Raw genomic sequence first — 25,515 nt, forward strand, 5'->3', positions numbered from 1 at the left:
CTGGAGCCCCAAACACAAGAAGGACGTGGACCTGTTGGAGAGAGTCCAGAGGAGGGCCACAAAGATGATGAGCGGGCTGGAGCACCTTTCCCATGAGGACAGGCTGAGAATTGGGGCTGTTCAGCCTGGAGAAGAGGAGGCTCCGCAGAGACCTTATAGCGGCCTTCCAGTACCTAGAGGGGGCCTACAGGAAAGACAGGGAGAAACTCTTTAGCAGGGCCTGTTGTGATAGGACAAGGGGTAATGGTTTTAAAATAGAAGGAGGCAGGTTCAGACTGTACATATGGAAGAAATTTTTTACACTGAGGGTGGTGGAACCCTGGCACAGGTTGCCCAGAGAGGTGGTGGATGCCCCATCTCTGGAAACATTCAAGGCCAGGTTGGAGAGGGCTCTGAGCAACCTGATCTGGTTGGAGATGTCCCTGCTCCTTCCAGGGGGGTTGGTCTTTAAAGGTCCCTTCCAACACAAACTATTCTATGATTCTGTGATTCTAAAATGGACACCAGAGGAAAAGACTGGTGGGTTGGACTAGGTGATCTTTAAAGGTCTCTTCCAACCCATTCCACAATTCTATGATTACAAGATGCCAAGGCAAAATAATGGCAGTCCAGTACAGATTTTACAAACAGACTGTGGGATAAAGCATTCCACTCCGTGCCAGACCTTGGGATAAGCCCAACTCCAGATCTGTCCCAAAATAACTTGCTGAGTGAGAGAGGTGGTCTCTGTGGGATTGCTCCCTGCAGTGGCAGTTAGTGCTGAAAGGCAGGTATGAACAGAGTCAATAGAAGGGACAATCAGGAGAGGCATGAGCAGAGACAGAGTGTGGGACCTGGTGCATGAGACAAGGAGGGCTGGCGAGCAGCACTGAGGAACATCTTCCCCTAACCAACACAGGGCCATTTATCACACACAGAGGCAGAGGCATGTTCTTGCCCATGGCATGCCAGGCTTGTTGTCCAAAAGTTCAGCCAGGGCTGCTGATCCTGCAGTTTCTACCATAATGTGATGGTATTTGGTCCATGCAGGAGCAACACTCAAAGTGACCTGAGAAAACGGCATTGCCTGAGCAATCCAGAAAGAAGTATCAGAAGAAGACATACAGATGTATTCAGGTGCCATTAAGGAAAAAAATAACCAAAAACCACAATTAAACAGAACAACCATCCGAGAAACAGCTAAATCTTATGATTCTGGAGAAAAAAAAAAAATTTCTTTCTCGAGGCTAGGAACTGAATTATTGGTTTTGCGACAGCAATAGAGAGAGATTATGCTTGAAGAGCAAGGAGCAAATATTTTGACTGAAATTCTCAACAAGTTTAAGATTTGAGAATGAAACCTAGGTTTAGCAGTGAACATTTTTCTTCTGATAGGGCAGAAATCTGCAAGGTGCTGGCATTTGCTGCTGTGCCGCAGGTATAACAAGGAGTTGCTTCTGGAGCAACCCACTTGAGTTGTCTTCAAACAACTCAAGATGTTCACATGGGTCTGACTTCCAGGCACTGCAGAGCAATCACCTTTCTGAAAGACAACTCCCAAAAAACAACCCGTTGGCCTCCTGATTAAGTAGCCTCTGAAAATTCAAACCAAGCCTAAGCCCACAACTGTTCACAAAAAAAAAAAAAAAAAATCGAAGAGAAACAATCATTGATGAATACAGTTTCTGCTTTCTAAATCTATCTGTGTAAAAAATCAGAAAGGTTGCAGTTCTAACAGGCAGTGTTTGAAGAAAGGGCTATTGCCATCACTTTTAAAAATTACATCCAGCTCAGGCCACGGAAATTGGTTACCCTGCCTGAGTAAGAAGCAGTGCACGGATACATCAGGTCAAATACATCACAGTTTTTCTCAGATAAGTGGAATCCACACTGCAGACATCATGTGGGAAATACAAAAGTAGAGGCAGCCAGCCTTAAACCAAAGAAAGTTACAACAGAAACACAGAAATTTCCTTTCCTTTTTGGCTAAGGCCAAAGCCCTGCAAGGATGAGAGCCTTCCATCAAAGCTGGCTTTGGACCACTGTCTGCATTAGAAATACCTGAATCCACGCAAAGTGCTGTATCGTATTATTTTGCACGGGATATTATGACGTGCTAATTCTGATGCACACAAGGGAGCGCGGGTGGCACTCAGACAGAGAGATCTGCCTTGGCTGCAGAGAAGAACTGCTGGTCCCACCGCTGGCCCCACCACCTCCGCCAGGCACTCACACCTTGGAGTGCGGCCATCCAGGGAAAGGCACAACGCTGAAGTCTTCTGCACATTGAAACTCCCACTGCATTCAAACGAGTTACCCATACTGAAACCACACATGCTTCTGCCCGCCTCCAATGGTCGGCTCCTACATAGATATTTGAGACGATAACCACTTTTTAGCTAACCAGACATTAACTCAAACCACTACGGCTTCAGCTTTCCAACTGGGCCAGTTCAGTCGCTGCAGCTGGGAGTCCCTCAAAGCCTGTTGTGTGTTTGGAAAGGTCCAACTTTGCAGGCACAGCCCAAGTAAAAGCCCCACAGAGCAGAGATCACTATTTAAAGCTGAATTGTTTGCTTTTGTTTATTTATAGCAAAACCATTAATTGCTAATCACATATTTGTTTGCTGGAAAACCAACACTCCAAAATAAACACTAAGTTTAAAGACCATTCCCAGAACACTGAATGGTATCAGGAACAGTGCTAAAAATGTAAATCAGAAACATCAAAACACATCAGGATTCCAACTGGAGGAACAAACAACCCATTATTTCTGTGCCAGAAAAGAGGTTACCCATAAGCCGTCAGCTACCCGCACAGTCATCTAGTGTCCAGCAGTTATTTATGTCCTGGAGAATGACAGACACCACTGCACAGTATCTGTTGAAAATACCTTCACGGCAATCAGCATATGCTAGGTACCTCTTAACAGAGAGTTTAAATAATCACCTTGGAAAAGTGCCTTTAAAATATTTGGCATTAGAGGCAGAACCTCAGAAAAAGGATCATTTCATTTATGAGCCAGTTTCATACGTCAAAACCATACAAAATTGAAAAAAAAAAAAAAGAAAGAAAAAAGTTGTGGATTTTTTTAGCTCTTTTCACTAATAGAGCTCCATGCTCCTTTTGGGAGAAGGATGTTCTCTCAAATATCTACAGGAGCCCTGCATGGAAAACTAGTGAAAACAGCCTTACGGAGTTGTGATCTGCCCTTTCTCCATGAAAGGCGTTTTAAACAGGCACAGCAGCCCCGGCTGCATGGAAAGCCTGACGACCAGCCCCACTGGGAAGCAGTAACTACTCCACAGCAGACTGCCATTGACCACCCGACATCCTTCCAGGTACAGAGCTGCCCTGGAGCTCCCACACCCACTGGCTGGCAGAAAAGCTTCGACTGCAAAGCGTCTTCACCTGCCCTGACAGCACTGCCCTCCAGTTCCCGGATTTTCACGTCTATTTGAAGGACAGGTTAGTGCACACACTCAGCCCATTTCTAGATCAGGAATCAGGAACAAACGTCTCAAGCCCCTTGCTCCGTCTACACCGGAGACCCTCACCACGTACTCCAGCTGCCAGCTCTCGCTGGGGCAGGAAGGGTTCCCTACCAAGTAATCCTCAGCAGCACTACTGGCCTAAATTTCTGAAACAGTAACTGGATGTTTCTCACCATCATTGCAGTGGCTGCCATTCCAAACTCATTATTTATTCACAGGTCAGGAGTTTGGGTTCAGTTTTCAAAATTACATCTAGATCTTAAAAGTTAATTGGAGACATTGATTATGAAATGGAGACCAGTAAGGCAGGGGTAATAATAACATATAACAACAACCAACAACAACAAAGAGTGTCATGATTCCATTACGTTATTGAAAACAGCAGCCACTAGGAAGAATAGGCACGTCTCTTAATGCTTCACCCTTCTCTATTTGCTCTCCTGGAGTCAGGACCATCTGCAACCCAAGGTCAAGTCACAAATCTTTTCTCTCAAATTCTGGACAGAAAGCAAACACCATGTGCACACCAAACACTGGTTGGGGTAAATCACCCAAACACATGAGACAGGGTCAGGCTTAGTCCCTCTGACTGTGCATTCATCGTGTCTCGTTCTGGTTTGCTGCCAGCCTCCTTGGTCTGGACTTCTCCTCTCCTGTTGGGAGCCCACGCTGTAGTGGTGCCACACTGACTCCCCACAGCCCCAGCAGATAAATCTTTGACATGGAAGCCACCCCATCCCTTACACGTTCTGACAAGCAGCAAACTTGTTAGCAAGGTGGACACCTTGCAGTGCACGGCACTGAACTTAGTGCTTGCCAATAAATGAGGCAGGTTACACCTCCCTGAGCTGCTGATCCACGTCCCTGAAACACAGCCAGATGCTAGCTCCACATCTTCTGTTCATGCACCAGGAGGGGAGGAAGTGGTGTTGGCAACTCTGCATCATCCCGCCACATCCCCCTCTGCACTTCCAAAATCCAGGTGCAGCTGTGTAAGCTGCTCCATTGCTCCTGTCCTGTGCCAAAGGTGCCGTGCCGGTGTGCAGCTCCCAGGGACTGCCCTGGGCACAGGCACATGGATGTTCCCTCTGAGAGCATCCCACAGAAGTAAACTCACACCAGGTGCCTCCCAGCTACATGCTCACCGTTTTCTCAGTTTTTTTTCCTTCTGGGAAGAGATGAAGAAAGCTGCTCACCTGAAATAAAATGCCTGCTAAATAAATAGTCTAAATAAAAACTGTTAGCTCATGCCTTGTGAGGCTCCTTGCTGCTGAACTTAAAACGTCAACTGAAAGTGAAGTTTCGCACAGCAAGGCGCTGCTTGCCTATGGCTGTTCTTCGTCAAGCTCCTCTATGCACCGACTGAAAGTTGGCTGCCATTTCAATCTGACCCCTGCAAACCTCCAGAAAGGTTAAAAAAAAAAAAAAAAAGTCATGTCAGAGAGCATCAGGTCAAAGACCAAAGTAATTAGGAATAACTTTGCCTGAATAGAAGCTGTACTATCTATTTCATCTGCATTTTTAAGATATAGAGCAAAAAAGCAAGAGCAATAAAATAGCAACACATCAGCTTACGAAAACAAATGCAGCAAAATTACAAATCCATACAGAAGGGGGAAAAAAGAAGCATGTCTCACTTGTGAAACTGTTATGGATAAGGAGAAAATGTCTGCGGCTATAATGTGTTTCTATACTACTTCCATAAGAAAAGGCTCTCAATAGCTTTTGGCATATGAAAGTCACTATGAGAACTGCAATAAAACTGAGTGTACTGTAAAAGAGCCATCGCACATGCATCCCTAGAATTTACATCCAAATCCTACTGCATTAAATTCTGCATTCTGTGGCTTTTGGAAAAAAAAATGATGTAATTTTATTAAATGAATTATACAATATATTGTTTCTCTGAAGAAAAAGTATTGGTAGGAACATAAAGCTATTCTTTTAACACAAAAAAGCAATGGTTCTAACTCAAAAAATGCTCTCAGTAAGCGAGCACACGTCAGTGCGAGTGGGGGTGCACACACAGGCACACAACGCATTTCGTCACGGCCAGCTGCCCTCATACTTCAGGTAACCACACAGCCTGTGACAGTTACAGTCATTTCAGAGTTTAAATCCTTGCTGCTGTGTTTCTGGGAGATATCCCAAGGTCCAATGAGGTCTCAAAGAACACGAAAGCATTAATTTTTTTTTTTGACGTGGAAAAATATTGCTCCAAAACAGACATTCCTCAAGTGCATGTAAATACGTCCTTCACAGCAAGCGGAACAAGCAGACACGCTGCACGCCGTGGGGGCAACACGTGCAGACCAGCGACGGGCCACAATGCACGGTGCATCACCATACGAGCGCGAGCTCCACAGCCTGACGCTCCTACCAACTTCTTCGCAAGAGCTGCCGACACTCTGCACGACTAAACTGAATTATATTCAGGCACAATCATTTCATGCCACAGCTTGGTGATCACTTTACGGCAGGATAAGCCACCATGGCCACCAAAGCAGCTGTGCTGGGCTCACACCCCTCTCCCCCCTTTTTTTTTTTTCTTTTCTTCTTCTTTTTTTTTTTTTTTGGTATTTTTTTGTTGATTTTGTTCTCACTGAGGATTGAGCTGCCCCATTGCAAATACGCCTGCGAACAAAAAGGAGGGAGGGAGATGGGAACGGGCGCCTGGGGCAGGCGGGAGGGATCCTTTCCATGTCCATGGCAGCTCAAACTGTTTGTCAAACAACAGCCGGAGCTGAGGCAACCAAGATGGTGTGTAAAGAGCAGAAAGTACCTTCGAGAAACATACTGAACACTATCAAAATACCCAAGTCTTAAATAGACACATGAAGTATTTAAATGCTTTCACACCCATAACAAATTTTGTTTACTGCCCAGCATTTAAACAGCTTTTTCTTTACTATTGTAAGATTGTTCCCAAACAGTGTGAATTTGATGTTGCAATGAATAGTAGCACTTCAACTCCTATTTACAACCCATTCAGCAACATAATTCCACAAATAACATGCAGGATTTCCACACTTTATGAAATAAAACCTGTTCTTGGCTCAAAAGAAGTTGTGCAAATTAGCTGACAAAAATCACTTCCTTTTGTTTTCCCTCTCTGATATAGAAAATTAAAGGAAAAAAAGAGAATCACTAACCAAGTAATAAGAAAAACTTTATTAAAACCATTAGAACCATCAGGCATTGTTAACGTCCCTCTCGTAATTATATGCAAAATGCTCTGTATCCAAGGAAACGGCGTAGTAATGAAGTTGGGAGACTACTGTATAAAAGCACCTTCTAAATCACCACCAAGAATGTGTATTCCAGAGGGACTGGCCAGTTTATTAGTGTGTGACACCCTGATCGCTTCGACATGCTACAGCTTAAAAACAAAAAGCTAACAAGCTACTTTTTGCATAAAGGACCCTTTTGTCTGCCCTGTATGAACAGCCCCTTCTTAGCATCCAGTTACAGAGTTCCTCTGCGGAGTTGTAGATTTCTCTAAGCCCACATTCACCTTCATGACAGTCGTTAAGAAATCTGTAATGACGGGCGCTAATTGAACTGCATAACCAGCAACAAATGAAGCAGACATGCTGTCCTTTGCTCCAACTTCTCAGCAAAATGAAATGTGCAATAGGAGAAATACTGAAACTCTTCTCCGAGCCCGTTGGTGTGAAATCCATTTCATTAGCACCAAGCACTAACACAAACCGACTTATGCCTACGTGATTAAAATTAATTTAAAAATGAATATTTATGCTCCAATATCAACAGCTTATTCTCAGGGATGCTTCCTAGGAAGACAAGGAGGTCTACAGCAAGGAAACCAACACACAATTAACTCTTGCTTTTTGGTGTTCGCACTTAGGTCATCATGCCAAATCCCTAGCTCTTAGGCTCAATTTCAGCAAGCATTCATTTGTTTTCTTGATTTCCATTGCAGCTTATTCCACCCAACAACCACTGAACATAAAGCAGTTCCAGCCAGGTTCAACCACCTCACCACTTCGTGGATGACCTTTGATGTTCCTCCCTCCCAGTACGAGTGACAGCTTTATAGAAGCATATACCTCAACATCCCTGCTTCTTCCACCAGATGCCCCTGTAATCTTTCTCTGTGATCTTTACATTCCCTTTGGCTCATTCTTTTCCATGACTGTAACATCCTTTATACAAGAAGGTAGCCTGAGCTACGCACAGTATTTCCAGTGTGGCCTCAGGCAGAGATACCCAAGGGCTAGAATAACCCAACTGCCGGCCCCTACCCAATGGCACATACAGTCATACAATTCTGTCGCTTTTTTTTATGTTCTCGGGCACTGTGCTGGTTTGTAAAAAAGGCTCCATCACCTTTATGCTGCCTTCCCTTTTGCGCCCCGTCTCTTCAGCTTTCACCAACTTTACGCCTTTCCCATTTTAACCCTCGTTGCCTCTGTATGCAGATCCAAAGCCGACTCGTCTGAAAGATGGGGAAAAACTCTTCAGTAGGGCCTGTTGTGACAGGACAAGGGGTAATGGTTTCAAATAAGAGGGAGGTAGATTTAGATTACATATTAGAAAGAATTTTTTACACTGAGGGTGGTGGAACAGTGGAACAGGTTGCCCAGAGAGGTGGTGGAGGCCCCATTCCTGGAAACATTCAAGGTCAGGTTGGATGAGACTCTGAGCAACCTGATCTGGTTGGAGATGTCCCTGCTCCTTGCAGGGGGGTTGGACTAGACGACCTTTGAAGGTCCCTTCCAACCCAAACCACTTTATGATTCTCTTTCCACCCACACTGCTCTGGGGGGTCTTGCATCATCGAAACAACATTCACATCCTCAGTGAATTCTGACACTTTTCTTACACCTCCCCTCTTCCAGATCAGCGTGGGGCTGATCCTTATTTCTCACCACCACAAACAGCTTCATCTCTCGAAACACCTCGCTGCTTTGTCTGGTGCTTTCTCCTCTCAATCTCTGAAGCTCACTTTCACACATCACAGTAAGTGATCTCGCCCAATTAACCTCTTTAGCTGGCTCCTATGCCTAAGACGTTTTCTTAAAAGGCTACAGAAATTAGGGCCATAGCTTTATCTCACTACTGCTTTTTTTCTCTCTCTCTGTCAATACATCTCAGTTGTACAGCATGCCCTAATGACAATTTCTGCATTGTATCAGGATATCTGCAAATCTGGCTTATAGTATCATAATTATCCGATGCTTCCCTACATGTCTCTTTAGACTGCTTTCTTTAAACTCCCTCTATAATTTCATAAACCAAGCCAAGCTGAAAAATTTATTTTCTAAAGGCATTGTCTTGAACTCTTGTACTTGAAGCAGTTGTGTACTTGAAGCAGTTAAGTAAGTGACCTTTCTCATTCCCACTCCATTTTACTATACTTCCAGCTCATCTGCTTCACCAGCACTGTTTTTTTTTTCTTTTGCCTAGGACCAACAGTCACTACAGCAGTAATCTTGAGAATATCAGTCCTCCCTCAAAAACCACATCAGAGCTGAATTACTGGAAACACTACACCAATGAAGTCAAAACCCAGCAATGCTCAAAAACTGTCAGCACTGAGAGCTGGTGTACCTTAATCAGGTACTTTCTGCCTAATGCAAAATGACATTTAAAAGTTATGATCCCAACCAAAGCTGGTTAATTTACAAAACTCAAGTTTGGAAGGGTAAGGGGACATTTCAATAACCCTCCAGAATGCTTCTGCTTATGCAGACTCACCAAGAACTCACCAGCAAGGAAACATTGAGGGGATCTGAACTAATCTGAACTCTAAAGGACAGGTGCTGAATGCAAAACTGCAGATATTAAATGCCTCCAGAAAGTTTGTCACCCAAAAGGAAGTTCTCCTGGACAAGTCACTGGTGGCCTTATTTCCAGACGTACAAGGCATCTGTAACTCCATGCAATGGGAATGTCACTGTTCACTACCATGGGAAAGTTGAGCTCTTCACCTCTCTCTGTTATAGCTTACTTATTATGGTTCATGCTTATACGCCTGCCGTGAATGTCATGAGGTTTAATTAGTTTTGGTCCGTAAAACACACTGAGATCCCCCGGAAAAGCTCTATATGCATTCACAGTTGGATCCCTGCAAGATAATTTTCTTGGCATCCCTGGAGTAGGCAGCACGAGCAGCCAGAGGACAACTCCAAACACAAGGTACTCGAAGCACTGAGCTGTCTGCAATCCCGATCTGTATCTGGAAGATCTAAAGTTTCAGGGGCAGCATTTTTGTTCAACACATGCTGAAACTGATGTGGAAGTTAACGGCGGTTTTACAGAACATGCAGGCAAAAACATTCTCATCAGCATCTTTCAGCAAAAATAAAGGTCAAAAAACCCCCCCACGGAAATAATAGAGGGGAGAAATGGAAATCAACAACACTAACGTAAGTACCATATGGGTTTTTAAAATATCCCAAACAGCTTAAAGTTGCCCAGACTTCTGTATTCATTAATTGCTCAGGACACAGATTTATTTATTTATGGCTCAGTAAAGAATTCCCAGCTCAGAAGCTTTCCAAAGAACAACCCTCCCCAGTTCTGCATGGCCACCTCAGCCAACTCGCCCTGCCGTTTCTTATTCTGATGCTAATGCAGTTCAAACAACCCAGCTCTGCATTTTTTATCTATGCAATAAGCCTATCATTAGGTCACTTAGTTGTGGCAGTTTAAATCACAACATTCCCACAGAGAAAAATCTGATTATTTTATTTACTTTTGGGGATAGAGAAGGGACAAGAAAAAAGTTCATTATAGAAATGTTTTTTTTTTTTGTTTCTGGAGCCTAATTCAAGTCCCACTAAAATCTACAGGAATTTAAACAGCAGTTGAACCATGAGAAACAACACATTTTTAATTAAGACTTGCACAGTTACCTTCAAGACAGAATACCCTGAAAACCTCTGGCTGTACATAGGCATATCTTATAATATAATTTTATATATTATTAGGTCTTATCCAAAGCCTCCTGGAATAAAGGCCGAGGTCCCATTGATCTCTGTGGGCTTCAGATCTCTCTCTTTTGTATAACAAGTCTGGATTTTGCCACTCCAGCTTTCACAAGCATCCGTGTGGGGATATTCACAAGGCTTCTCACAAGAGGGAAAAAATCATGAAGTTGAAGCCATCCATGAAAGGTACTGGATTTATTCCAGATGTGGAACTGTTTTTAATTAATTTGGAAGCATTGAAGTATTCACTCATTAAATATGCTTTGCATTTCACACATGCACGTAACAGAGTAAGAAAACCCCAAATTGAAGCCAAAATCATAATGTCTTATTAAAAGGGCTCACTGTTAGCAAAATTAGGCTCACATGAAGATAGCAGTTACAGCACTGCCACAACACACCATACCAGTATCCAAAGCACACAGTTCCTGCACTGTCCATCCCCAGGAAACCTCACCTTGACCTGAAGGACTCACTGGTTGGGAGCTCTCCCACCTCTGCTCAGGAGGTGGGAGAGCTCAGTATCAGCCCTGCACAGTATACTTCCCACTGTGCCCATCACCATCACCCAGGGCACTACTTCAACATATCTGTCCTCTAGAGAAGGATGAAACAACTTACGGAAAATCTATGTGACAAATCATCATTAACAGTAAAAATTTTGCATATTGTCATACAAAAGAAGATTCAAGCAGCCAAGAAGGGAGGAAAGACACTTCCTTCAACTTCTGAGGTCTCAAGCCAATGCCTACCAGCCAGTTGTCACCATTCAACTCCAATTAAAGCAACCCATAGTCCTCTACAGAAGTGAGATGCAAACAAAAAACTTACACTCTCCTACTTTTGTCAAATTCACAGCAACAAGCTCCACCACAGAGACACAAAAGTGAATTTGGACACCTGCACCAAGGCTGGGCCCGCTCCCACCCAGGCTGGGGAAGAGCGAGGTTGTGCACAGCGACACTCAGGCCGGTCCACACGCAGAAAACCACAGACCCTCCAGTGCAGACGAAGCGCAGATACATTTCTGCTATACGTAAACTTGTAATGGGACGCTGTTCACCCCAGAAGCACGGCGTTCCTGGAGGAAGAGAACTTGCATCAGCCCGCTCTATGCCCCGTGTGACCACAGCTGGATGCTCCCAGCATCCAGAGGATCCAAGCTAAGCCGGGTATTTCCCCTGCACACTGCACACCCCTAGGTAGACTCCATCGCATCGGGTACTCGGCGATGGGAGACATCAACACAACGCGGCTCTCGTCTCCCCTCTAGTGGCTCCCCCACCACAGCCGCTCGCATGTCTTCTGCTGCCGCTGCTCACGGCGTGAAGGGCCGGAGAGCATCCCCTAGCAAGAGCATCCCCACCACAAGCTCAGCTTCTACATCTCCCCAGCCCGGGCTCTGTGCTGCGGCCGGACAGGGACATTGTTGCACAAGGGAAAACGCACAAGGCAGAAACGAACACATCTGGGCAGCAGCACGGCTCTTCTGCTTCTGCAGGAGCCCAAGACTCCTGGTTTTGAGATGAGGTGAGCAAAATTGCCATTTAGTATGAAGGACCACAGCTAAGTTCAGAACAAAATTATTTCTCAGAAACCTGAAAGAATCAGGTATTTGGTGACTAAGAAACACTCAAACTTTTCCTCCCCAAAGACCAAGTTTTGTATCGGACAACAGTTTTGTCACCAAGGGTCAAAATCAATTCTAGTGATCACCAGACAAGTCAGTGTCTCCGTGATCTCTAAACAATTTTACCAAGTGCTACCAAACTGTCTGTGATGCTCTCCTGTTCACAACCAGCATGCAAACATTAAAAATCCCCAAAACTTCACATTTCTTCACAAGTCATCTTTTTTTTTTTTTTCCTAGAAGAAAAAAAAACCAAGCAGGAACATTCAAGTTTCTTTCCTTTGGTTGCCAGTGCTAAAATATGCTAACAGCATTAAGGCAAGGGACGACTTGCAGAGCTCACAATCTGTATTCAGCATAATTAGCAGATGCCAATTTAACTTATTACTGCTTCTTCCTTTCTATATTATAAAAAGGATGTCAATGAAAACCTGTTATCTAAATGACTGTTTTCCCAGTGCTGATATAAAGCAACAATCAGGGGAAAATAGAGTCACAGAGCATGTGCTAGGAAATATCTGTTTGTGAAATTACATTATAAACAGCCTCAATAAAGAAAGAAATTAATGCCTGCAGACAGGACTTTTCTCTCTTTCTTCACACTTTGCATTTTTAGACTGGTTTTAAACTAATTAGGTATTTGGTGGCATTCCTAGTTGTTCAAGTAAGCAATGCAACATTCAAGGCAAAGCAATACTATTAAATGAGGTTGCTCAACTCTCTCAGCCACTGATCATTTCAAAGCACGAGAAACAAACATCCTCAAGATGCTGCTCCTATGCAGAAAACTAACAGCTAAGAAGTAGGAACACAAATACATGTGAAAGAAACCAAATCAAGCCCTAAAAATCAGCCTCTTCCCAAACGTCAAATAATGGACCATGTCACAGCTAAGGGGACAGTTACAGAGTGCACTTCTCCTGCCTGCAAAGCTGAAACACATTTTATAAAACAAAGGCTTCTTGAACTAAGAGGCTGTTGAAAGATGCATCCAGCACAAACACAAGAAAAAAAAAAAGCAGTGCACAACAAGGTTGTGGATTAAACAGGTTTCTAACACATAACTGAAAAAATGATCCAGTCCAGGCATCATTTGCTGCTACTTCTGCTTGGTGAAGATGCCTTCCCGCTAACGCTTCTGCGTATTACAATGTAGTGCAAAAAAATATTTTAATAAACTATCTTCTGACTCTCAGGGCTAAGTTGAAAAGCCTTGTAAGGCTATGCTTCTCCACAGCTTTAATCGGTTTCAGCTATAACTTCATTTGTTATGCCTAACAGGCAGTGTAAACTTCACCCTTCCCAAGAATGAAGAAAAAAAAAAAACAACATTTCATACTCTCTCATAAGCAGCGTATATAAAGCACAAAACAGAACCGCTGCACACATACCCCCAATTAAATTGGTCTCTGTGGAAACTAATAACTTTCCACAGTATGCACTGTAATCCAAGTAATAATTTTAAACAGGCATAAGCTGCAGCGTGCTGAACTAAGGCATTCTTACCTTGCAAAGAGTGCTTGAAGACGTTTAGTTACAGTAAAAGAGGGGAGCGTGCATGTTGCCAAGTATTTCCCATGTAAAGGGGATATGCCTTACCCCACACATGCGCACGCACACACAAACCGGGCGCGTGTGCTGCCTAGGTAGGGAAAGAGGACCAGGAAAGATAAGCAGCAGCGATAATGCCCTGGCTTTATGTCTCAATCAGTAGTGAGTAAAGCTGGAGGGACCATTTGAGATGAAAAGGGAAAAAATTCCAAGAAACAAGATTTTTTTTTTTTTTTCCTCCTCTAGATACAAAGAGCTTTTCTGGGGTGACCTATAATACCTTAACACAAAATTCTTCATAACCCACCTCCCTCCTGAGCCAGTTAGCTGCACATGTCAAATGACACTGCACAAGCAATGCACAAAGACTTTAACAAAAAAATATTAAAGAATCCCTTACCTTTTAGTCAGAATAAGTGACAGATAACAGGCATGAGAAACTCAGTTGGCAGAGTTGCTGCATATATTTCTCTGCGGACTTCTCTTTCGTGGTCCCAAAAGAACTGAACATTAAAAAAACTCCAGCCTGCCTGCTTCATTCTTCAGCAGCGGAGATACATGCTGTCACGGTAACGCGAAAAAGCAAGAAGAACTACAGATCTTAGTTTTTAAAGCCTTCGTGCTTACAGGGAAGAAAAAGAGGGAGCAGGGAAAAGAAGGAACAGAGCAAACACTTTTCTAAGAGAAATCTGGTCTTGGCTGTAGAAGTACCCACAGCATAGAATCATTCAGTTTGAATTTCCCTGCTTGCAAGCTCCTTGGGAAAAATAAAAAAAAATAATAAAAAAAAAAAATCCGTCTTTAGGGAACAAAAATCAAATGCATGGATGGGGGGAAGGGAGAGGAGGAGGGTACTGCTCCTATGTGACATACATATGGAATGAGCATTAGAACAATGCTGACAGGACAGCTAAGCAACTGCACTCTGGGGCAGCAGTTTTCAAAGCAGGGCTTTTGCAGCTTTGCAGAAAGGAGAAGAAAACAATTACATTAAAAAAAAAGCCCTCTGCAAAGGGGAAAAAAAAAAAGAAAAAGGAAAGAAAAATAATAGAAAAGAAAGGAGCTGTTAATTCAAGAAGAACTACCAGACACAAAAAAAAAAAAAAAAAAAAAAACAAAAACCACAAAAACAAAAAGAGTTGCCTAATTTCTGCAAGGCGGGGAGTGGGTGGGAAATGCCGCGACTGCTTCCCAGCGATGCAAGCAGAAGCCTTGATGTCTAGTGCACTTACATTTTATGCGGCGCACAGTGGGTCCCCTCCTCCCCGCCTGCCTCCCTCCTTTCCTCCCTCTCTCCCCCCCTCCCTCCGCCCTCCCTGCCTAGGAAGCTCTCCTTCCCAGGAGACAAGAATTCCAGTGGACCCAATTAACACTGTACTTTGCTGGCTCCTTGGTATGATCGATATTAAATAAGCTGAGTTTTAGCAGTGCTGAAAAATAAAGCAGCCATGTAATGTGTGGCTGATGGAGGCTGCGGTGCTTTCCCCCCCTACTTCCCTACTCCCCCAGCCTCGAAACCATCCAACGCAGCGGAAAAAAAAAAACATTTTAAAAAGCGTCAGCCAGCGCCAGTGACACAAGCTGTATCAGAGATTTTGTTAGAAACTTGATGGAAGCTGGACATCGGTTGCTCATTTCACTAGCTTCAGCAGTACTTTATTAAAGTGGATTTACAAATCAATGGAAGGAATCCAACGGTTCACAAACAGGCTCTTTCATCAGGTCCGCTGCCTGGCCGTACAGGAAGTTTGCTGAAGGGGTCTGGGGGCTGTTTCACCAGCACACTTGTTTTCAGTGGACTCCCAACAACATGACTTGTTTGGTTTGGTGAAAGAAATGCAGTAAGAGGTTCACTGCTTTAAGAGAACGCAGCCTAGCGTGTTTACGGCTTCATTCCCGCAGCACGTGCGACAACGCACAAATTGCAAATTATTTTAATTTGAAGGGGGAAATGGTTGGGAGGCAGTAACCTTCTTTGGTCCTGTTTTCCCTGATCTATCAATCACAGATTGCCATGTAAAAACAATCTACCACAGGCTCTCTCTATAGAGGAAAAGCAATTACTAGCATTAACTCTTGCCGTTGCAAATTAATACAATACAGTCCACGACTGATAGAGTCTGCCTGCAAGCCATTAATCTAAGAACAAATGGCTGGTTTGCTTAAATCCAACTGGTCTGAAATTCTCATGTTAAGAGCTCCCCTTCCCCGTTCCATATTTCTGTTTGTGTTTGTGAAACTCAGTGGAAATAAAAAAAACCTGTATTTATTTGCTGGGGCCAGGACAATTCCAAGCTAACAATATCCATCAGTGAACCTGCCTATAAATACAGGATATCACCACCAGTAACTGCTTTTCCTCTTTTGTTTCTGGGGTGTCCATAATCTTCAAACCAAACCCAACAAATAGCACTGAGCAAGATCCTTGACTGAACAGCTGGGTTGACCAGTGACTTGAATCCATCTTGTTAAATTAATGCGAGATTGCATTTCCATACAAATAAGATCAATTAGAAATACTCGTAAAACCATGCTACCAAAGGCAGTGAAGAGTTAAATTAATTAACTCAAAGAGCCTCCAATTAAATCATGTTAAGGTTATGATTCTCCCTCTAGCTGAGGGAGGAAAAAACCCAACAGCTGGACAAAATACTACTAGTTAGCAGCTACTATTAGTAGCTCCAAATGCCACATTGTTCGTCAGAAATTCTTTATGGTGCCTAGTAAGGCTTCACAGTTAGATAAATGTGGAGCATGCAGAAATCCCGAGCAGTGGTCAACCATCCCAACTGATATCACAAACCAAAGGCCTGTTTACATGGGAAGACAGCAAAGAGTGCAGGTAAATTGTTCATAGAATCATAGAATGGTTTGGGTTGGAAGCGACCTTTAAAGGTCACCTAGTCCAACCCCCCTGCAAGGAGCAGGGACATGAAGTCCATGTTTCTTGAGCTACATTAATTCCAGGCTCCTGAACTCCTGATGAAGATGCTGCACTTTACAGATGTTGACTTCAAAAATACAATCTAGCTGACATGTTTTTTTGGTGCAAGAGGGTCATGGAAGAAGTACCCCTGAGTAACACCGCACTAAGCAGGGCAATGCTGGGTTGCAATTTGAATTAGAGAGGAAAACTCAAAAACTTTCATAGGAAATCACCAAAAATGATGCAGATCTTCATGCTTCATAGTCGTTACTGACCCAGCACCGCAGCATGGCAAACATACTGGATTTGAAATGAGATACAGAGGAAACTGATAATACCAACCTGAAGGTCCAGAGTCTGCAAAATTGCATTCCCCTTTCACTCCCCTACTCTAAATTAGGTGGCAATGTCAATTAGTTAAAGTGTCCCTGAAAGTGGCCTCAACTTTGTACAGAACGCTTCTCTTTGCAAAGGGATCAAAGCACTTGGCAAGTGCTTTGGAATCCCGTCTGAATGAAAGAACATATGCATTCCATCTGCCATAGAAAACGTGCCCACCTTCCATGAAAGTATGAGACACAAAGCCAAGCTCCAGCCAGGACAGCTGCAAGGCTCCATGAAAGTCTTGCAAAAAAAGGGAAATACTCTCAAAGGGCACCCAGCAATGGTCCCCTTCCCCACAACTAGTCATGAACTGTTGATGACTTCAAGTCCCATCTGAAAAAAAGGCAGGGTAAACTCACCCCGACAAAGAAATTATTTTCACAGGAATACATTGTAATAAGGATAGAATCCACTGAATACATCCCGGCTGAAAAGGTCCAGTGGGTAGCTGCATTTTGGGAAAGGTTGAGCTTTAGAGCCGCAGAGGGGATCGTAAGCGCTCTTGGAATCCATAAATGATCCATCAGTCGATCTGTCATCTCAACACTCCTAGGCAGTAGGGAAGTCTTTATTATCCCCATTTTAGAGATGATGATTTGAACACTGAAAGCCTAAACTGCCTCCCCAAGGGGATGCAAGAAGTGCTGGAGAATAGCAGGGAACTGATTCCGGGCTTTTCAAGTCCCTTAACTGAGAAGACTGTTCTTGTTTCAAACACAAGCAACTGAATTTGACATATTTTGAAAGTCAAGCTATTTGTTCCTTAAAAAAAAATACCAGCATCATTCTAGTCTACTCTTAAGCACGAATTAAAGTACAGTTCATGGTATTTAAGGAGCTCCTGTGCTGCTTAAGAAATCTGCATGTATATGCACTGACAAGTTTTATTCCAAATCAAAATTTGTAATTCACATTATTTTACTAGAATATAATTTAAATATCATTCCATAATTAGAATTACAGTTCCAATTTGGTAGGGCATTTCAAGCCAGTGGGTAATTGCACAGGACACCTTTTATGTCTGGAGAATAATGGATAGAAAACATTTGTCAAAATAAGCAAGTATGCCAGCATTAGACCAGGTTATCAGTTAAAGAAAAAAATCTTGAGTGCCACAGTGAAGGTCCCAGTCCCTAGCTACCAGCAGAACAACTCTTGCTGCTACTGGAGGCAGGGAAAGAAGGGTGTGTTGCCAGCTGTAACCTGGTCAAGAGGCTCCTATAAAGGGTCTCCCATGCATGGATGACCCCGTGAGCTGCCTGTGCTGCCTGGTGATCCCACTCTCCCACAACAGTGCATGCACACCTGACCTGATGCAAACGGTCCTTGAAGATCAGCATCACCCAACACATGAGCCCACCAATGCTGACACCATCAGAGCTGATGCCAAAAACATAATGTACAAAACAGCACATTTTTATCTTAATACATTTTGGATGAAGAACATATGCTTGTGCTGTTCTTGGTATTTGCTTTATTCACATGAAAGCCAACTCTATGTAAGTTGTAAAGAGCGCCTAACAGAAGTCCAAGCTGGAAAGATGTATCAAAGAAAAAGAGCTGCTACCAAAAGAGAAAGAATTCAGTATTTACTACTCAAGAGCGGGAACTAATGTCTGCTAACGGGGCAGTACCGTATGACCCAGAGGAAAAGCTATGAAAATTTTTCTCTGTTCTCCTTCAAAAACTATATTGACAAGTGCCAGCATTTACAATGCTCTTTGGAGAACTCTAAGCTATCCAGGCGCTCCTCAAGAACCTATGACTGAAATTGCACACATAGGAGATCAGCCGTGTAAAGATACACGGTGTGACACAATTTGTAGCAGCTAATCCACTTTATTACAGGCATCGTCAACCCTGTTCATTATCTAAATCTTCCAATTCAACTGTTCTTAAAGACTACAGCCTTTGGCACTATTTAAAGTTGCTTACTTTTTTTTTAATACACTCATTTTTATTATTAAAAGACAAATAAATGGGTAGATTTTTCTCTCTTCCATTATATTTGGTTTCATATAGTACAATGAATACTAGAAATTACAAAAGAAAAATAAAAACATTTAACTAAATAAACCCTGGCTTCAAAACATCAATACTTGAAAACAGAAACAAGGGTGAACACATGGTGATGTGGTCTTTGCTCAAGAATGCGAAAAAATGTCTATGGATATTTTCAATTTTTACCAAATGAAGGGGATGTATATCAGGTTGCAGAGCTCTGGATTACAAACATTTTCAAGAGAGGATGATTCATGTTAATCTACATCAGTAGGCTTGGAGGTTTTGCTTTGTTCTTTTTAATTTCTAATTACATTTTGGTAGCAGAATAAACAGAAAGAACATATCAAGCCAGAAACAAAAACTAAAATAAAATAAAGGAAAAACAACCTTTTAAGGCACTTAACATCAGAGAAGGTTAGTCAGCCAATTACGATTTATAACTGCACAATAAACCATGGGGAGGTTCAGCTGACTAATGCTCTGCACCATTATGCAGCGAGTACCAAAGATGAAAGGCCAATTTCCCATTTGAAAATTGGGTTTCAGCAACATGCAGCCACCGGTCTGTGAGGCTGGCTGATTACCTCCACGGTGGCATCCATCACAGAGGCCGAGCAAACCCGAACGGAGCCACAGCACTCGTCGCATCCCCTTCCATGCCCGAGCTCTCTGGGAGGTGTCCATACCCCCCAGGTAGGCACGAAAGGAACACTGCATCAAAGCCACCGTGCTCCCACCGTGCAGTCCTGATCCAGGAGAACTGGTATTTGAGAAATCTTGTTTCAACCCTCATGCTGCCAACAAACTCTCCAAAGGTGAGATCTGCAGAAGTGAGTTTTGTAGCGTGAAACCAGACCCTCGCAGAATTTTCCACCACAAAAGTGCCAGCAGGCATGTACACGGTTCACATAAGGTCTCTCCAGCACCCATATTTTGTTCCTGAAGCTTATTTGGGTTCTGACATCCCAAAACAGAGTTTGCAAATATGCAAGCTCTTGAAACCATTGCACTACCTCAATTCCAGAGCTGAGGACTCTGCGTCCCTCACAGTTGAGGTGTTTGATTTACACGGTGGAGGCAAAGTGAATGGAGAGTGTAGGGGGCCCTTAATCAGGCTTCTAAGCACAACAGAGGAACGGGTGTTCAAATACACCAGCATCGCTAGTGTTTCCTATCAATCTCAGCACTCCTCCCAGCTCAATATGAACAATTTCTGCACTGTCTTCTTAGGGTGCCTGATTTTCACTGCTGACTACAAAAGCAATTGATTTCAGCTCACCAAATGGTGGATCTAATTAGCTGGATCTAATTTTATCATCTTTTAACTTCTTAGTCAGTTGGTACAAACCAGACCCTCCTGAGAAAGGTCCTGCAAAACAAGATAGAGCACAAATTTAAAAAGCAGTAGCTATTTCTCACCATTCCCACCAGAGATGCTCTTGCTCTGTACTAGGAAGGTATCGATGCTGTACCCAAAATCTAACTGCAGCACAGACAAGCAAACCTAAACTAATCTTAAACAAGACTGAACAGCAATGCTATTCACTCCAGTCAAGCCACAAATATCAGCACAGACCACATAAATCTAATCAAGACCAAGGAGACACTGACCACTGGCCGTACCATGATAAAGCATCTGTTACTCTGGCTTCACGGCAGCCACCACCACGCAGGCAAGCCTGGTTAAAGCTAGCTAAGACACTTTTCACACTTCAGACTGTAGCGTTAGAAATATCTGTAATTTACTGGGGAGGAAGGAACTCCTTCCAGAATGAATTGAACGGAAAAAAAAAAAAATATTTTTGGAAGAAATCCATACCTCTTGACTTTAAGTGCTTAGTTGCTCCCGAGGCTACCACAGGTAGTGCAGGGCAGCTTCTGGGGCACCTGCCTGGCCCTGCTGAGTGCACGGCCAACCTGGGACAATGCTGCTGCCAGCTTGATGCAGCCCATCCTACCACGTGTTTAGGGTTACATGTTACGTTTCCCACCCCTACCCCTGATCCTGCTCAAACATGCAGTATAAACGTTCGCACTGAGCAGTAACACAGGGCACCTCTTCTCAAACAGCTTTCTGATCCAACACCTCCAGTTGATTCTCCTAGTGTAGACTGAGTTATCGTGCTTTGGTTCCTCCTCTGCAGCAAGGAAACCTTCCCCTTTGCTCCGGTTTGGCAGCTTTAGGGTGAAGCTGGCTCAAAGGCAAAGAAAGAGCTGTATCATAACATGTAGCCAAAAGAGCCCCCATGTTGATCAGGGCACACCAGCGATCATCTACTGGAAAACCAACAACATGGGCCCAGAGAGTGGAGGGAAAATAAATACGAATAAAAGCATTACAAGTACCCAAGTAAATTGCTATGTGGTGGTCTGTGATTGCACAGAGAAAAACCCAGCTTACATGATGATATGGCTCCACAGCTAATTTTGGTTACTGATACGTCAGGCCTTTCTATAGGATATTGGCACACAACGTGGAATATATTTTAAGTGTCACTTTGCTTGAATATATACCTCCAACACATGCTAATAACAGTTTAAATGTAAAACCCTGCCACGTCACAGCTGCTCACATCTATTACTTCCGAAGACAGAAAGTAACTGCTAAGCACCGTTCTTCAGAAATGGAGAGAGAATGTGGGAAAAGAGATGGATGGATTTGGCAAGAGATCGCAAATGCCTAGGATTTCTGTCTCCCGCTCACTGCAAGCTCGCATACTTTACTCCTTCTCCAGTTTTATTTTAGCAGCAACTTTTCTGAGCATCTTTTGCAAGCCAGCTCAACCCAGCACAAAGTGTGTTGGCACATCTCACCACTGCAACCTCGTCATTGCGGTCTAACGGTCAAAATCCTAATCAACTGACATTTTCAGAATATACACTGTAGTTGAAAGCACTCCCTGTTAGGCACGGACAACTCCTCTGGTCTTCCTCTGGTAACATACAACTTGCAAAGGGGCCTTCACGCACACCAGGAGGCAATGACTTCTTGTTGTACTGAGCACACCTTCTCATTTCAGGGGCATCTCTGATGATCAAGTTGTAGTTCAAATATATTAGTCCCAGACTAAACAGGCAAAATGACGACTCTCTCCTCTGAAGCTTTGTTTTCCACTGGTTTGGTATCGTTCTTCTCAAAGCTTTTTTTCCCTCTCCCCTCTTTTTTTTTTTTCCTCCATATAAATAAATACTTCATATTCTATGATTTGCCTGTACAGGCCTCAGTTATGCCTTAGAGAGAAAGGAAGAGAAAATAAATCGAGAAATCACTCAGAAATACCATATATTTCTCACAAGTTTCCAGCGTAGCCAGACTGATGGACCTGCTATTAGGAGGCAGTGGATTAGTGTAATTGCCTTACAGTTTTGACAGTTTCTGTCATCTTCAGAACAGATGTTCTCCGAGTTCTGCCCTATTTGCTAAATGCTATCAAGTGACAATTTCTATCCATTTCAGGGAGGACTCCTGAAGCGAACTGCATGGGTCTTTAAAGAGACCTGTGCTTAGGACTACTTCTTCAAAGGCTGCAAGGCTGGTTGCCATGGTTGCTGGAGGTTAAACCTGGCAGGGCTGATGTCTTTATCAAAGCCAAGCACCGGCTGTGGGAAGGAGCCCTGAAGGCTGTGGGTGCTCTACAAAAGCAACTTCAGGGCTAGAGGTCCTGGCAAAGGGAGGTGTAAGGGAGCATACCAAAGCATGCTGCACCTTGATAGAAAAAAAGGCAAATGGGATGGTTTAATCTTGGTGGACTGGCAGGAGTGAGGAACTACCCAGTAAAAGGGGAAAGTAATAAGGAATCAGGTATTCCCTTCCAAATTAATTTAAATGGAGATGACTCCAAGTTTGGTATAGTAACAGATAGGTATCAGCTCTTCAGTAATTCTGAGAGTAGGCAGCATTCATCAACATGGGCTTCAAATCCCACAGGCAGAGAGCATGGTAACTCAGAAGGTACAGTCTACTTCTCAAGGCAAATTTGAGCCAAAAACCTGGAGGACCTCCATACTGTTGATTTACTATCTCCAGCAAAGATGTAAAACCAAAGCCCAGGACAATCCACTATCCTTAGACAATCCCATGTTCTTGTTATAAGAGAGATGACTATCTGTAGCTTCATCCACTTCCCTAGCACATCTTCAACTCCCTACACCAACATAAGGAAGAAAGAAGAGCAGGAGTGGAGAAATTTTCGTTGCCCCCATTACACCTTGGGAAAGACAGTTATCTTTGTCCTAACCCAATTAGAACCCATCCTTCCTCAGCAAGTGGAAAGGTCAAGACCTGTCTCCTACAGGACAGCCTCACCGGACAGAGTAAAGAGCAGCATCACCTCCACCACACGTACCATGGCTCGAGTGCACTAGCACTCACCAGTCTAGGATGGAGACTTTAGCTTACACACTGCTATTATAGTCCAAACCAAGACTTTATGGCTCCTTAACACTGTTCCTGCTCTTTTACCCAGAATAAAAACGTCAGAGAAAAGAACACCCACGTCACTGTAGCATTGAGCCAGCTCCCATCCCATCTGAAGACAGTAAAACTCAGTGAAAATGTGACAAAAGTGTGAAGAACTACTGCCCACAATATCCATCACTATACAAAAGCAAGGACAGAAAAAGACAGAACAATCGGATATCACAGCATATCCTGTGAGGTTCATGTTGTGGCAAATGATGGAGAAGAGATCAGGGTTCACTATGTAGAAAGCACAGACTTTGGTTTGTTACTAAACTACATGCTACGTGAGTAATTGGGTTTATGGATGTTCCTGGCAGAGACAGAGGGGAACCCATCCTCTCAGGGCAGCTAAGTGCTTGACTTCTGTGCATTTTTATGTGTTTGTCAAACGCTTAGACACTACAGGCACTTAGAATCCTTTAAATAAATAAAATGCATTGCGTTAGTTCGGCGCAAAAGGCCCTCTATCAATGCATGTTAACTACTTTCAATGGAAATTATAACAGGATATGGGCATCAGTGCAGCCAAAAGAAAAGCCTAATAAAAATAGGGTAAAAGGGAGAGAGAGGAGGAAATGTAAGGCTGACAGAACTGCAGCCTGAAAGAAATCAGGACAGTAGATCTGAGAATAGCTCAGATCACAAGAGAGGGAGAAAAAGCACCTCCCGTTTTACTACGATTGGGCCAGCTTACATTTCATTACAGGGAATCCAGGATAGGCAATTGTGTAATCAAGAGCCAGACAGCTTTGCTCATTTATAATTAATTCAGAGTACTTTGAAAGTGAGCTTAGAAAATAGCCAAGTGCTTCCCTTTAAGGAAACCTCTTGTAATGCTTCTGCAGGGCACCGCAAGCAAAGCAGAAGTTGTTCAGCTGAAGACAAAAGGTTTTCTCCTGACATAAACGAATAAAGTGTTACCACAGGCAGTGAAGCAGAGAACATGGCCCATCTTGAAAGAAGGCTTTAATCCAAGCACTGTAATTTTACAGCAAGGAAAAGCATTCTGGACTGTTTTTACACCATTTTAAGGGTTGAGAGAAGTCTCAGTACGTTATGGACTGAGATGCAGGCTATTCGGTCTTCTATTTATTGTATGTAAACAACTGCTCCTTTAGAGGCAAGAATGATTTTTGGCTCCCAAACCACAACCAGCACTTTCATGTACTCACGGCACTTGCCAGAAGAGTGGGTGTTAAAACCCAGTACAGTTGGACCGCCCTCCATACAGCCCCCCACCTTCCCCAGTCACCGCGCTGCGAACCGCGTCGACAGCAGAGCCCTGCATCCCGGCGCTGCTCATTTGTTCAGATCCTCAGGTATTCATTAGCTGTCCTGTGCCCACACAAATAATTCAGAAAGTTAAATGCCACCTTCCGTTTTGCGTGGTTACTAATTTATCTACACTTAGCTTTTCATCTGTAATTCACATTGACATTAATGGAGAGACAAATATGTGTGTAACAGAACAGAGGCAGACCAAAATAAATGAGAAAAAATGTGGTCACCAGAAACCAATTATACATTCAAAACTGCATAGTGGAAACCACCGGAGTGTTGAAATCAAGTGAGGAGGAAAATGTACCAAAAAAACACACTTGGACTGGGGGAAAAAGGGGAGGGAGCAGGGACGAAGTTGCTAACACATACAATCACTCTCAGCCTCATGGAAAAGAATATAAATATTTAGACATGAACAGACCTCTTAAAATACAGTTGCAGAGTCTGCTGGCACATGGACAAGCATACAATAAGCCCACCAATGTGGAGACACAAATCAGGTAAATCAGACATGAAATTGGCACACAACGTGCAAGATGCATTTTGTAAAGGCAAAAATGTGTTCACCACCAAATACAAAGATGAATTATCCAAGACAATCTGAAGCTGCACTGTAAAAGAAAGAAACATTAAATATTTAAGGCAGTTCACCTAAATGCTATCACTTGGAGCACATGGTGGCTTTCTCCTCCACCAGCTTCCTTCTCACTACAACAGAAAAAATTAAATCCTTAAAGAGAAATACTTGAACAGTCTTGCTGCTTTGAATGCTGAACATCTCCTCAGATTGCCCTGAAAGAGTTAATGCGCTTTAGAGCTCAGATACTCTCCTTCCCATGTCTCACGA

This window comes from Chlamydotis macqueenii, chromosome 1, assembly GCF_036417535.1.
Source record: "Chlamydotis macqueenii isolate bChlMac1 chromosome 1, bChlMac1.mat, whole genome shotgun sequence".
Lineage (NCBI taxonomy): Eukaryota > Metazoa > Chordata > Aves > Otidiformes > Otididae > Chlamydotis > Chlamydotis macqueenii.